This window comes from Arvicola amphibius, chromosome 9 (genome assembly GCF_903992535.2).
Source record: "Arvicola amphibius chromosome 9, mArvAmp1.2, whole genome shotgun sequence".
Lineage (NCBI taxonomy): Eukaryota > Metazoa > Chordata > Mammalia > Rodentia > Cricetidae > Arvicola > Arvicola amphibius.
This window is the reverse complement of record NC_052055.2, coordinates 90,342,397-90,357,102: the sequence shown is the minus strand read 5'-3', so window position 1 is coordinate 90,357,102 and position 14,706 is coordinate 90,342,397. Positions and strand designations below refer to the sequence as shown.

The window sequence follows — 14,706 nt, the reverse complement described above, 5'->3', positions numbered from 1 at the left end:
AGCAGGTAAAGAGCGTCAGCTTGGGAGGTGGAAGAAAGCGAGTGGCAAAGGACCCGGGTGATTGTAGAACCAGTATTACTTCTTTGGGAGGAAGGAGGCGGCCAGGAGCTACTTTGTCAAGCTGTCCTTGTCTGCGGGATGCAGAGCATTGACATCAATGCTACAAGTCACCTGGGCATAGCAACGTGGTAGCCAAGAAGACACCAGGATTGGCTGGGGCACATTATCCAAGAACTCTTGAGTTCAATTAAAAGCCATTTACCAATGTCTATAAAGGGCCGTAAAAGACCTAGGAGAAAAGGTAATCTTGGGGAACCTTTGAGATAGCTTATCCAGTTAAGGTCCTTGCTACCCATTCTGACCACACACGTTCAACCCCTGGGATCTATATGGTAGAAGGGGAGAACAAACTCCTACAAGTTGTCCTCTGACCTCTACATGTATGCCAAGGGTCATACATACAAATGCACACAGTGTGATTTTTGAGGCAAAAATATAACTATTTTTGAGATTATAATTTAATTACATTTCTCCCTTTCCTCTCTCCAAACTCTCCCATATATATGCCCTTCCCAGCTTTCCTTCAAATTCATGGACTTCTTATTTTTTCACTAATTGTTATTGTATGCATACATGTATTTATATATACATACACATTACTAAATATAACCCATTGGGTTCATATGATGTTACTTGCTTGTATGTTTTTAGGGCTGACTGTTGGCACCACACAACCAATTAGTGTATTTTACTTGGAGAAGACCACCTCTCCTGCTCCCAGCTCAGTTGCCTGTAGCTCTCTGTGTAGGACTGAGGCCTCTTGGGCTTTTACCTGTCTAGTATGGCTTATCTATTGGTATCATCCTTGTTCAGTTCATGTTTGGGCAGTTATGTGAGATTTTATGGGTGTGTAGACTTAATGTAGCTTCTGACATTACTAGGAGACAATCTCACAGCAAACTCCCCAATCCTCTGGTTCTTATAATCTTTCTGCCCTTCTTTTCTAACGTTCCCTCAGCTTTAGGTGCAGGAGTGTTTTATAGATGCATCCATTAGAGCTGGGCTACACAACCCTGCACTTTCATTAGCTGTGATTCTACATGTTGATCTGTGCGGTCGTCTGAATATAATTGGTCCCCATAAACCCATAGGGAGTGGCACTACTGGGAGGTGTGGCTTTGTTGGAGTGGGTATGGCCTTGTTGGAGGAAGTGTGTCACTGTGGGGGTGGGCTTTGAGGTCTCATATGCTCAAGCCATGCCCAGTGCCTCAGTTCACTTCCTGTTGCCTTCTGATCAAGATCTAAGAACTCACAGCTCCAATAGCGTCATGTCTGCCTGCGTTCTGCCTTCTTTCCTGCCATGAGGATAATTGACTAAATCTTGGAACTTTAAGTGAGCCGCCCCAATTAAATTTTTTCCTTTATAGGAGGTGTTGTGGTCATGGTGTCTCTTGACAGCAACAGAAACCTAAGAATTTGTATTCTGTCCTATTGTTCATTTTGGTTAAGAGCTCTTGCTTGGTTCCCAGCATCCAGGCTGAGTTGCTCACAATGACCTAGAACTCCAGCATGCAGAGGATCCAGTACCCTCTTCTGGCCTCCATGGGCACTGCACTCAAGTGCACATACCACTCCCTATAGTTAAAAATAAATAAGCCTTAGAAGAAAGGATACTCAATGTCACTAATCAGAGAAATGCAAGCCAAATCTCCCATATCACATCCTTAGGGGGTTATTATAAAAGCAGGAAGAATAAGAAAAGATGGAAGAAATTTGAGGAGGCTGTGGAGAAGCTGGGCCCTTTCAGTGTTTTTTTTTGTTTGTTTGTTTGTTTTTTTTTTTTTAAATAATACATAGCTGCTGGAGAGACGGCTCAGTTGGTCGAGTGCTTCCTGTACAGGTCTGAGTTTGGTCCTCAGGAATCATGTAAAATAAAGCCAGGTATAGAGGTACATTCTTATAATCCCACTGCTTGAGAGGCAGAGCCAGGAGATGCCTGACTGATTGGTAAGCTCCAGGCTCAGAGAGAGAGAGAGAGATTTGCCTCAAAGACAAAATGAGAGTAACTGAGGAAGGCACTTGGCATCCACCTCTGGCCTTAAGCACATGCGCACACCCACACCATCACTCATCCATATATACACGCAGAGCAACACATGAAGGTCACATGTAATGTAATGTGTACCCTCTGTCATGGCTGGTTTCAAATGTCAGCTTGCCAACAATTTAGATGCACCTGAGCAGGGAGAGCCTCAGCTGCAGAATTATCTTAAATGGAGTGGGAAGACGACTGTCAAGAGAGGGAGGAGGGTTGGTGACAGCCCAGATGAAAAGCGGAAGATTATTCACGTTTGTTCCGTTGACCTTGCCTGTGGCAGAGGTGTTAATTACCCCAGTGCTGCTGTGGAGTCCTTCACAGACCTCAGAAGCCAGCTTTTCCAGCGCCTCTCCAGGACCCCTCCAGGTTCTCAGTGCCAGACTGGAACTGTTGAGGCACGCAGCCTCCTGAACTGAGAAAGTACTGGGTCCTCCACCTCTCAGAAGTGAGACAGCTGTGTTGCTGACTTGACCCACATCGCATAAGCTAACGTAATAAACCTCTTAAATTCATTCTGTTTCTCTAGAAAACCTTGACTAACCCTAGGTATATGACCTCGAAACACTGATGGACACTTGGATACCAACGTCGGTGACAGCATTGTTCCTGATAACCCCAAGGGGGAATCGGCTCAGCTCCACACTGCAGAGGACTGGGCGTGGAGAATGAGCGCAGAGTGCAGTATCATGCAGCCTGAAGAAGTGAACCTTGAGAAGCCATGCTAAGTGAGATCAGTGACACAGAAGAGCCCCGTACTGCATGACGCCACTTAATGCGGTGTCTAGACAGGCAAATGTATTTATTTATTTTTGTTTTACACCCTGACCTCTGTTTCCCTCTCCTGCTCTCCTCCCAGTCCCTCCCTCCCCTCCCCTCTGCTCACCGCCCCCACTCCCCCATCTACTCTTCCATTTCTCTCCAGAAAAGGGCAGGCCTCCCATGGATATTAATCAAACATGGCATATCAAGTTGTAGTAAGACTAGGCCCCTCCTCACATCTTATTATTAATATATATTATTATATATTTAAGGCTGGACAAGGCAACGAAGAATGAGAAAAAGGGTCCAAAAGCAGGCAAAAGAGTCAGAGACAGCCCCTGTTCCCACTGTTGGGAGTCCCACACAGAGACCAAGCTACACACATATGTGCAGAGGGCCTAGGTCAGTCCCATGCAGGTGCCCTGGTTATTAGTTCCATCTCTGTGAGCCCCTACAAGCCCAGGTTAGTTGATCTGTGGTTTTTCTTGTGTCCTTTACCCTTCTGGCTCCCTACAATCCTTCCTCCCCATTTTCTTCAGGATTTCCCGAGATCTGGACAGGCAAACTCTTAACAGCAGGAAATAAGAGCCTGCCAGGGAGCATGGGATGGGAGAATAGAGAATTATTGCTCAGTAGCGACCAAGGTTTATGTGTGTGTGCTTTCCGTGTGGGCACATGTGCATGTTTGGGTGCGGGTGTCCTCAGAGGCCAGACACGTCAGAGCTTCCAGAGCTGGAGTTACAGGTGGCTGTTACAGGTGAGCTGCCTGATGGGAACTGAACTCAGGTCCTCTGCAGATGGAGCGAACACTCAACTTCTGAGGCATCTCTGGGGCTCAAAGTTTATGTCTGAAGACATGGAAAAGTGTTTTAAATCTATAAAGGTGACGGTGCTGCAATACTGCGAAAATAATTTATCATGCTGAACTATTTAGAATGGTTAAATGTCCCCACTTGCCTTAACTACCTTGCCCATGACCTCCCTCCTTGATGCAGCTGTCTGCTTGGGGCCACAATGCCATACATGAAGAACCTGGGGAGCTGCGTTTCAGTCTTTTAACACGAGGCTGTGATGTCCCAACTACTTAGAGCGCAGATTGCTCCTGCAGAAGATCTGAGTTTGGTTCCCAGCACCCATATCAAGCAGCAATGATTGCCTGTAATTCCAGAAGGTTCTAACACCTCTGGCCCTGTGGGATCCCGCACTCATATACATATAACACCCCCTCCCCCGACTAAAAATTAAAAAAAAAAATAAAATCTTTTTAAAAAATGCATGTGGGATGCTCCTAAGGAACAGTGCCTGATGTTGTTCTCTGGCCTCCACATGTGTGTACACACTCGTGTGTGAGCATATGTGTGCACATGTATATGGCTGCGCACACACACACACACACAGAGAGAGAGAGAGAGAGAGAGAGAGAGAGAACAATGGGAAACACCACACTCCAGCAGTAAACAGAGCAAGATTTTTGGCACCTGAGAGTTTTAGGTCTGGCAAATTCAGAGTGCCAAGGATGAGAACAGTTATCCTAGGATGCAAAGTTTGGGTCACAGCTATGATTTCTCGCTGAGCAGAAAGCCCATGCTTATGCCGTCTGGTGAAGTCTATACCTTACCAAATTACAAGCTTCAGCAAACAGTACAGCGCTCTGTGATGATGTGCCAGGCTACAAGATGATTGGATAACTATTTCCATTATTTACGCCCCATGCTCCTCAGTGCCACAAAGCATGTCACAGTTATTTTAATGATGGATTTTTATGCATGTGTATGTGTAGGCCTGAGGATAACCTTGGGTGTCATCTTCAGGAATGCTATCTCCTTTGAGACAGTTATTGGTCTGAAGCTCACTAAGTATGCTAGGCTAGCTGGCCAGGGAATCTGGCTGGCTCCCCCTCCCCAGTGCGTATGCTGCTAGACTCAGCTTTGTTAATGTGGGATTAAGCTGGAGATTGAACTTGGGTGCTCATGCTTGCTATCTTCCCTGCTTCTGTTTGATTTTTCCTAATGTCCATAGGACACTTTGATCATATTACCCCTCCCTCGAGTACCAACAGTCACACACACATGCACACAGCCTGCTTCTGCTCTCCTCTTTAACTGCCTGCCTTTTAGACTACGGTTATCCTAGTCAGCAGCAGCGGCAACTCCACCACTACCAGCAGCGGCTAAGCCGCAAGAGCCGCTGCCTTAAAAAATTCTGTTTCCTGGGGCCCCGCCTCTTTCAAAATTACTAAGAAAACTTATATTTTTTATATTTATATTATTTCTCTGTTCCTCTAAAGAATTCAAAATTCAAAAATTGAGATAGAATCCTGCTTCCCAGAGAGGTTGAATAGCAAGTAGCTTGCCTCCTTGCATCTCCGAAGAAATCCTCATGCTCTTTCTCACCCCTCCATATAAACCCTTCTCCACCTGGCTCCTCCCTACAACTTCCTGTCAGCTAGTTGCTGACTCAGCCTTCCAACTGCAGGTGAATTTTATTTAATCAAACACCTGTTTGCATCATTAAACAAATGTTCCAGAGCATAAACAAAAGTAACACACCTTAAAATAATATTCTACAATATGCTTCTCCCTCTTCTGTTTTTTTGAGATAGTTTCTCTGCTTAGCTCTGACTGTTCTTGTGCACCAGGCTAGCCTCTAACTCAGAGATCCTCCTGCCTCTGCCTCCCGAGTGCTGAGATTAAAGGTATGTGCCACCACCACCTGGCATGCCCTCTTTTTCAAGATTCCAATGTAAGACTTGCCTTTCTGAGTCTGGCTTGCATCATTTAAGATAATGCTTCTACAGTTCTACTTATTTTTCTGTAAATGACATGATTTCATTCTTCTTAATGGCTGGGTCTCTCTAAGTAGGCCAGGCTGTCCTTGAACTCTCAACTGCTCCCTTGGTCTCCTGAGTGCCAGGACCATAAGGGCTAGGATTTTGGCCACCTTTTGCCCCCCTCAGGCAGACAGTCATAAAAGCAGGAAACTTTCTAACAGCCCCCTAATATTCTCTTTCTTTTCTTTCCCTCCCTAATACCTTTCTTTTCCTTCCTTCCTTCCTTCCTTCCTCCCTCCCTCCCTTCCCCCTTGCTGCTTTAATGCTGTCCCTTCCCCTACCCCTTCTGCTCTCCTACATAAGAGAGACAGATGTGACGCTCGTCTTTGTCCTTCAGAGTCCGGCTTACTTCACTCGCCACAGTGACCTCAAGTTCTAGGAGTTACACTCTTGACTCCTGTCTTCTCACAGTTCACACTCACACCAGTGAGCAAACCTGTCAGCCCTCCCTTTTTTAATTATCCAGAACCTAACGCTGTCTTCTTATCCTTCCTTCCTCTGCCAACCCCTGGAGTAGGGCATGTCATTTGTCTGCAGTGTAATCAAGAGCCTTCCAGCTGGTGTCCCCCTTGAGCCCCGTCCCACTCTGCAAGCAGCCAGAATGTCTGTAAAGCACAAGTGGACCATGCAAGCTGAAGGCTCCATTTATCCGAGTGCATATGTCTTTCTTACGACTGCCCCATGCCAGTTGCGGCCTCTGCACCTTTTTATCCCACTTCACTGTTCATCCATAAGCTCCTGACCAAGCTGAGTTAGTCAGCGTTGATAGAACCCAAAGCAGCCACTCTCGTGGATATTGTATGCATTAGGGCTGGAGATAGCACAGAGTTGGTAGAGTGTTTGCTTAGCGTGCAGGAAGCCCTGGGTTCAACTTCCAGTATAGCATAAACTGGGCAAAGCTGTACGCGCCTGCAACTCTAGCACTCAGGAAGTGGAGGTAGCAAGATCAGGTGTTCAAGGTCATCCTTGGTTCTATAGTGAGTTCAAGGCCAGCTTACACTATAGGAAACCCTGTTTCAAAACAATAACAAGAAAAATAATGTTCTCCCGGGGTGGCACTAAGGGATGTGTTCATGGTCCTGATTCAGGGAATGCAAGCCCTGAAACATGTAGAACTCACATAAGTTGCATCTTGTTCTGCTGCTTCCTTTCTTTATAGGCTCTGACACTGTCTTTTCAAGGGGTGCATCCTTCAAGACGGATGAAGCAATTTGCTCATGGCCATTTTTGTTTCCTTGTCAAAACAGCTCTCATCACTTTCCAGGGCATGGTGTTGAACAGCGATGAGACTTAGACTAATTCTCCTGGCCAAACTGAGTTTGGTTGGGGTAGACGGCTAGCGAAATCCAGTGTGTGAAAATACCAGGAATGAAGGGAGGGAGGGAAGAAAGGACTAAAGAAGGGAGGAAGGAAGGAAAAGAAAGGAATGAACATATATGCATGCATGCATGCATACATACATGCATACACATATACATACAAACTCCAAAGCTGTAAAGACTTCACTGGACCACAGAGGGAAAGGCAGGGGACTGATACACACCTGGGTCCTTGCTTTAGGTCTGTTTGCTTCCAACACACACAAACATCTATTTCACAAGCTTTTCCGTCTCTTGTGTGACTGTGCACATGTGCGGTGTGTGCACATCTTCATGCGTGTGTGCACGTGCTTGTGGAGGCCAGAGCACAGTGTTGGGTGGGTGTCTTCCTCATTCACACTCCACCTCATTCTTGAAACCAACTATACAGGATTCTCCCATCTCTGACTCCCCAGTATTGGGATCATAGGCACACACTGCCGTGCTTGGCTTTTATGTGAGCTCTGGGAATTGAATTAAGGTCGTCTATCATTTCAATAATAAATAAGTAAATAAAAATTTTAAAAGAAACATAATTCAGACACTTTATAGTCTATCACTCAGTGACTAAGACATAGTCCCCATGTAGTGGCCATGTGAAAAACAGGAAAAGATGATGGGTAAGAGGGATGCCCATGAACAGAGAGCAGCACCGCAGTAAAACAGACACAGCATGGTGGCACACACATGCAATACCAGCACCGAGGAAGCTGAGACTAGCCTAGGCTACATAGTGAAATAGTATTGTGTCTCAACAAAACAAAAGCAAGTGGTTGGAGAGATGGCTCAGCAGTAAAATGCTTGCTGTTCAAGAACAAAGATCGAGTTTGGATTCCAAGTACCCATGCGAGAAGCTGGGAATGGCAGTGCATGTCTGTAATCCCAGTATTGGAGAGGTAGAAACAGTGGGATCCCTGGAGCCTCTGGCCAGCAAGACTAGCCACACCCACCCGTTGGCTCTGGGTTTGACTGATCTATCCTGCCTCAGGGAATAATAGGGAAGTAATAAGCATGATTCCTGACATCAACTTTGGGGCCTCCCAACATGTGTGCACAGACACACATATATCCCATGTGTACCTACATAGATGCAAACATGCATATACACCCATATACAACACACACACCTGAAAATGGAAACAGAAAAACAAGGTGGTAAGGGAACCAACGCTGTAAACAGAAAACAAAAATTCCAGAGCTGGAAAATACAGCTTGTGTAATGAGAAGACTCATTGCATAGCCTGACAGCAGAGTATTAATATGAGAAGGAAGCCAGAGGTGGACCTAGCCCTGAGGGGGTTTGGTAACTCTATGGGATAAAGATCCCTTCCTCCCACAACTCTCTGATGAAGATACCCCTGCAATCATTGGAATTTGGGGGTTTGAAATGCCGGCATAGTCAAAACTGCCTGTGAGGGGCTTCTGGTCAAACTCACTAGTCACCACTGCTCGGACCCAGTTCTGTTTCTCTTTATTAAGCCCATTAACTGTACGGATGCCTGCTTCTGAGAGACTGGTGTGGAAGTCATCTGCTGATGGACATACAGCTGTGCTCGGCATTCACATTAGGCTGCGCTCTCACAGAGGGCTTCCCCGTCAATGCTTCTACACCTAGGTATTGGTCTAAGCTGCTCTCACACAGTAGTCAAGGCGACCGCTGCCCAGTCAGAGGTCATCCTACTCTTGACACCAGTGTCTCTGGGTAGTCAGTGTCAGCATGACCTCAGAGGCTGGCGGGTTGTGTTCTTTCTACCCAGCCAATGAGTCTGGCAGAATAATTGCTAGACTGCTTTATCCTCCTGCCCTGCAGCGATTCAGCCGAATGCCGAGTCCCATCCGTGAGTGTGCACTGAGTGTCCTGGCCAGGACTCTGCTGAGAGCTGCAGAAATGATGAGAGGTGGCTGGGGAGATGCAGCCACTTTGCACAGTCAGCAAAGTGGCTACCGTGCAAGAAAGAGGAGCAAAATTTGGATCCTCAGCACCCACCTAAAAGTTAGGGTGCACGTCTGTAACCCCATGCTGGAGAAGTAGAGATGGGAGAGCCCCTGAATCTTGCCAGCCAGCTAATTCTGCTAAATGGTGGGCTCTCAGGTCAGTGAAAGATATCATCTCAAAAATAAGTACAAGATAAATCACAAACGATGGCGCCCAGATTTGAAAGCAAAGAGAAAACAGTATCTAAGCAGAGATCACCATGCACTAGGCATTTCCCTGTGAATCATCTTCTGTAACGCCGAGGCTCAGAATACTCACATATTACAATCTGACCTTGACCTGAGGGCACACAGTGCTGTGGCTGACAGTCCCTGGTTGCCCGGCCTCCCCATCATCTGCAGCTGATGATAGAGGCAGAACGGAATGTTCATCATTAAGGCTGTGCTCACTACCACCACTCCTTAGGACAGCTATCCTATCGTGATGTTGCAGGATGGCTGAAAACAAGGATACTGGCTTGTCGCACCTGGGTCCCCAGGCCCCTGTACTAATGTCTTGCATAGAGTTGGGGCATGACAATATCTACTTAAAAGATGTAGTAGGGGCTGGAGAGATGGCTCAGTGGTTAAGAGCATTGCCTGCTCTTCCAAAGGTCCTGAGTTCAATTCCTGGCAACCACATGGTGGCTCACAACCGTCTGTAATGAGGTCTGGTGCCCTCTTCTGGCCTGTAGACATACACACAGACAGAATATTGTATACATAATAAATAAATAAATAAATATTTTGGGGCTGGAGAGATGGCTCAGAGGTTAAGAGCATTGCCTGCTCTTCCAAAGGTCCTGAGTTCGATTCCCAGCAACTACATGGTGGCTCACAACCATCTCTAATGGGGTCTGGTGCCCTCTTCTGGCGTGCAGGCATACACACAGACAGAATATTGTATACATACTAAATAAATAAATAAATAAACATTAAAAAAAAAGATGTAGTAATTAGGATCCCTATTTGTTTACTCATTAAGAATTCTGCCGAGCTGGGGATAGTGGTACATACCTGGCCACTCTGCAGGCAGGGGGCTAAAGCAGAAGGATCATGAATCTGAGGCCAGCCTGGGTTATACAGGAAGAACATGTTATCAAAATAAATGAAAAAAAAAATTCCCCAAAACATCCAAAATCAAAAGGCTGGAATGCCCATTCTAAGAACTCAGACACACTAACCAGCAACGCTGACAGTCAGGAGGTGCCGAAGAGCTCACTCAGTGTGTCCCATGGCAAAGGCCAACATCATGAAGGGCACCCACAGCTAAAGTGGCACATCCCAGGAGTAAGGAGGTGTGGATGGGATGGGCCTAACTGCTATAATCAGAGCTTTAGAGGCGAACCAGTGCTCCCAACGTCCTTTAGACACCTAAGTTTCTAAACAATGAACCCTTCTGTGAGTTGCATACACACCTTGCCCACGACTATACGCCAGCCATTCAGCGGAGACCCTGACTGATAGCAGACCCTGAACCGAATCAACAGAAACTAAACACACAGAAACGCGTAGGAAGGACAGCATCCTATGTAGCCATCACAGAGACAAAAACAGTAAGTAGCGTGGGACCTGTTTTAGAACCAGAACACAAAGGAAGCCTCCAACCTCTGAACATTTGAGAGCTCCTAAAAAGCTCTGTGTGGTCCGATCAGCTCACTACCGCTTCCCGGGCTGTAGTAAGGCACATTATTATGAGAAACAGGCTTAAATTAGGATGTTTTCCAATTTGATCCTTTGCTTTTGTAGCAGCCCTTTCCCCCCACCCTGTTAGTTTGTATATCTTAAGATTTAAAGCATTACTCTTGAGAGCTAACTGTAATTTCACTTCTAATTCGATTCTAAATTAAAAAAACAAAAACCACCTACCCAAAATGAACCCAGGCCCTAAAATGTGCATAAAATAGCAAAGTTACCGTAAGAGAAAATGTAAATACGTCAAAAAATGAAAATGGTAATTTAAAAAAACCAAATCTCCTTAGGGTCTGGGGAGATGGTTCCATGAGTGACCTGTTTGCCATGGAGGCCCAAGAACCCGAGCTTGATCCCCAGAACCGATGTACAGCCTGACACAGAAACACACATCTCCAATCCCAGCATTCCTATGGCAAGGTGAGAGGTGGAGAAGGGAATGTGTGGACCAGTTAGCCTGGTAAATGCCGTGGCCAATCACAAGAGACCTTATAGTAAACATGGTAAAACGTGAGGACTGACAGCCAAGGTTGTGCTCTGACCTCCTGGCAGACACACATGCATACAAACAGAGGGAGAGGGGGAGGAGGAGGAAGGAAGGGGGAGGGGGAGGAAGGGAGGGGAGAGGGGGAGGAAGGGAGGGGAGAGGGGGAGGAAGGGAGGGGAGAGGGGGAGGGAGAGGGAGAGAGACTGAATAAAAAAGAAAAAGAAAAAGAAACTCCCGCACTTCTGGCATAGATGATTTTGCGTAGGAGGCTAGCAGTCTTTTAAAGGATAGTTTTAAACAGACAATATTTGAAACTTCAAAACCATCAAAATAACAATAGAATTCTTCTAAATTAACCAGAACCAACTGGCAGCAATCTAGGCGTTTGGTGCTAGACAAAAGGGCAAACCATGGCAGGAACCCACACGAGCAGGGCTGGATGGTGCGTGGCAGCACAAGCAGAAATGAGAAGTGCAACAGATCTCTGCCTGGGATAGTGGCAGCCTGTAATTTAAAACTCCACCCCTGGAGGCTTGGCACAGTGGAGTACACACACGCCCTTAATCTCAGCACCTGTGGAGGCATGCGGCTCTTTGCAGCTCACACCCAGCCTGAGGAGCTATAAGCAGGTTCCAGGCCAAGCAGGGTTATATAGGGAGACCCTGTCTAAAAAACCAAAATCTGCTCACGAAGGACAGTAAGAAAAAGCTGACATTAAATATGTGCTGGAAAGGCTGGGGATGTAGACCAGTCGGTGGGCTACCTGAAGCCCTGGGTGCCATCCCTAGCACTCCATAAACTGGGCTCAGTGGCTCACCCCTGCGGTCATAGAACTCGGAGGCAAAGGTAGGAGTACCTGAAGTGCAAGAGCATCCTTCGCTAAACCGCCAGTTTGAGACCAGCCTGAGGTCAGCCTGGAATGCAGGAGACTTTTTGTCTCAAAATATGCATCCATGTACTTGAAGTCATGAGGAAGCCATAGAGATTCAAAGAACACCAGAAGACATACTCAGGCATGGAAGCCAAGTCCATGGTTATAGTGATACAATCTTATGAAAATATCTCTTGATACCAATAGACTGAATTTCTGCTGGACCTCACAGTCAAGTTAGTAATCCACCCTGGGATCATTTAAGACTGTGTATTTAACCTGCTGTCTTACTATTGAAGCTTAATCTACCTTTAAGAGAACAATGTAATGCCTTGGATTTCCCATGCAATCAGCTTGTACATCCCAAGTCAAGGCACAGCTTTAATCTGAGGTTATGTACTTTCCCATGCTCCTGACCCAGAGTGCATGTGTGCATGTGTACTGTGGTGCTCAATTGCTGAAAGCAGCCAACAGATTGGAACCAGTCTTATACAACAAATATCCACCATAAATGTTGGAAACAACATATGGGTAGCGCTTGATATCTGTCTGCAGTACTGTTTGCTTTTCTGAGTGCTTCAGGGTCCAGTGACGTCAGCGAAATGACTTCTCTTGTAAAGTTCTGTTAAAGACTTCGGGAAAGCATCTTTCATCCTCTCCCCATGCCATGCTTTCTGTGTTCGTCGATAAATACAAAGCAGAGCCCTTCTTTAGAAGCAGACATGGCGACGGTCAGTCATCAGTATTCAGATAGGCACAGATACATACAACTGACATACAAAGATAGGCCAGTAACCACAATCTACAGATAGAAGATACTGGGAGAGAACTGGAGAAATCAGAATTAGGCTCCAAGAGGAAATGCTTTGTTTTCATGCCTTAATGTCTCATCAATGCATTTTAGTGTTCTCGGAGGTTCTCTCTGAATGTGCCAATCAATGCACATGGCTGCCTGTCCCCAGGGTCAGAGAATTCATATGGCTGGCCCTCCCCAGGGACAGAGAATGCTGATTCCTTATTATAAACAAGAAATGAGGCTGAGGGGCTGACCAGACTTGTAACAACTTAGGAAGGCTGTTGGAGAGAAAGGAGTTGACACAGGAGTAACCTCCCCACCCAGGGACAAGCAGGGAGCATCTTGCTTTGTGTTTGGACTGAATGGTAATCAGAGGGCACTTTGGTTAATGAAGGACCTGCTTATCTCTGAGCCCTCGGACGCAGAACTAAAGGAACTCTAGCCATCAGCTACTTAGCAAAAAGCAAATGTGAATCCTCTCCAGAGAAGGATAATAATATCCAAAGCCATAAATTACTTGCATAAAATATTCTGCAGACTCTTTGTTTACCCTTTAATACAGAATGAACAGGTGTATGAGGAGGAAAGGGAGCACAAGGAAATGAGCAGCTCCAGTATTTACAGGCCCATCTGAGTCCAGGCCACAGAGGTTTAGGTCCTGGCCACAAGTAGAAAATGTCGTTTGAGCTTCTTCCTTCTATGATCTCCATGAACACTTTGCTCGCTCTTTCTCCATTTTCCAAGTTATCATCTCTGTTCCCATAGACATTTTTTCTTCTACATTCATGTCTTGTACACATACAGGATTTTTATATATCTATATGAAATCTAGGATCCATAAGTGAAAAAAAAGCCTCTTCTGGCTTCCTCAGGTACCAGACACACAAGAGGTGTATAGATGTACATAAATGCATGACAATTAATTTTTTAAAGTCTGTTTTAATTTGCTTAATAAGGTGGCCTCTGGGTGTACCTGTTTCCTTGCAAACAACATAACTTCATTCTTCTTTACAGCTCAATTCATTATAAGACACATCTTCTTTACCCATCCCTCTGCTAACGGATGACTGTGCTGATACTATAATCACTGCAATAGAAATGACATGCGAGTATCTTCCTGGTAGGCTGACTTTGAATCCATTCAAAATATACCCAGGGGTGGTCTAGCTAGGTTGTATGTGGGAACGAGAATTCCTGGAAAGAAGCTGAATCTACAGAGGCCCATTAGAACCTCAGAGATGTGGAGAGGTGGGAATGTTGAGGTCCAGAGCCTAATTGCAATTTACCTCGGGCCACCATTAGCCCCCTAAACAGCCATTCTTCGCTCACCTCTGCATCTAACCCAACACTTCATGACGAATAAAAGCCTTTAGAATGTATTAACTCAGAGAAACCCAAGTCTCCACCAATCACAGGGCCAAGTGTGTTGTCAGACAGTAGCAACGGCCTATAGCGGAGCTCTCCCATCTTGCTCTAACCCACCTACCTCGTGGGCCCACCAATGTTCTTGAGCAGGGTATGATTTATGGCTTTCTTTGTTTTGTTACTACTTTGCTACTTCATTGGAAAGCAGCATTTGGGGAGACCTAGCAATCTGTTCCCAGGCCGTGTTCACTCATGTTTGTTTCCAGAGTAAATCGTATCTTTCATTCCTTTGAAGCAAGTGCTATTTTTTTCATCCACATATGGTGCTTAGTTTTCTGAGGAACCCCCATATTGATTCCCATAGTGAACTCGTTGGCACTCCCACCCCCCCATCACAAGCATTTGTTATTACATGTTTTCTTAATGATTGCCATTCTTATAGAGATTAGTGGAGAGCTCGATGTAGTGGAGTCTTT

The 14,706-nt window shown here is 45.8% G+C and overlaps 1 protein-coding gene across 1 annotated transcript in view; it reads right to left on the bottom strand.

The window, feature by feature from the left end:
* Arhgef4 (Rho guanine nucleotide exchange factor 4) overlaps positions 1–14,706 on the bottom strand; it is an 84,000-nt gene that overhangs the window by 19,326 nt on the left and 49,968 nt on the right. The gene's annotated exons all lie outside the window — the stretch shown is intronic.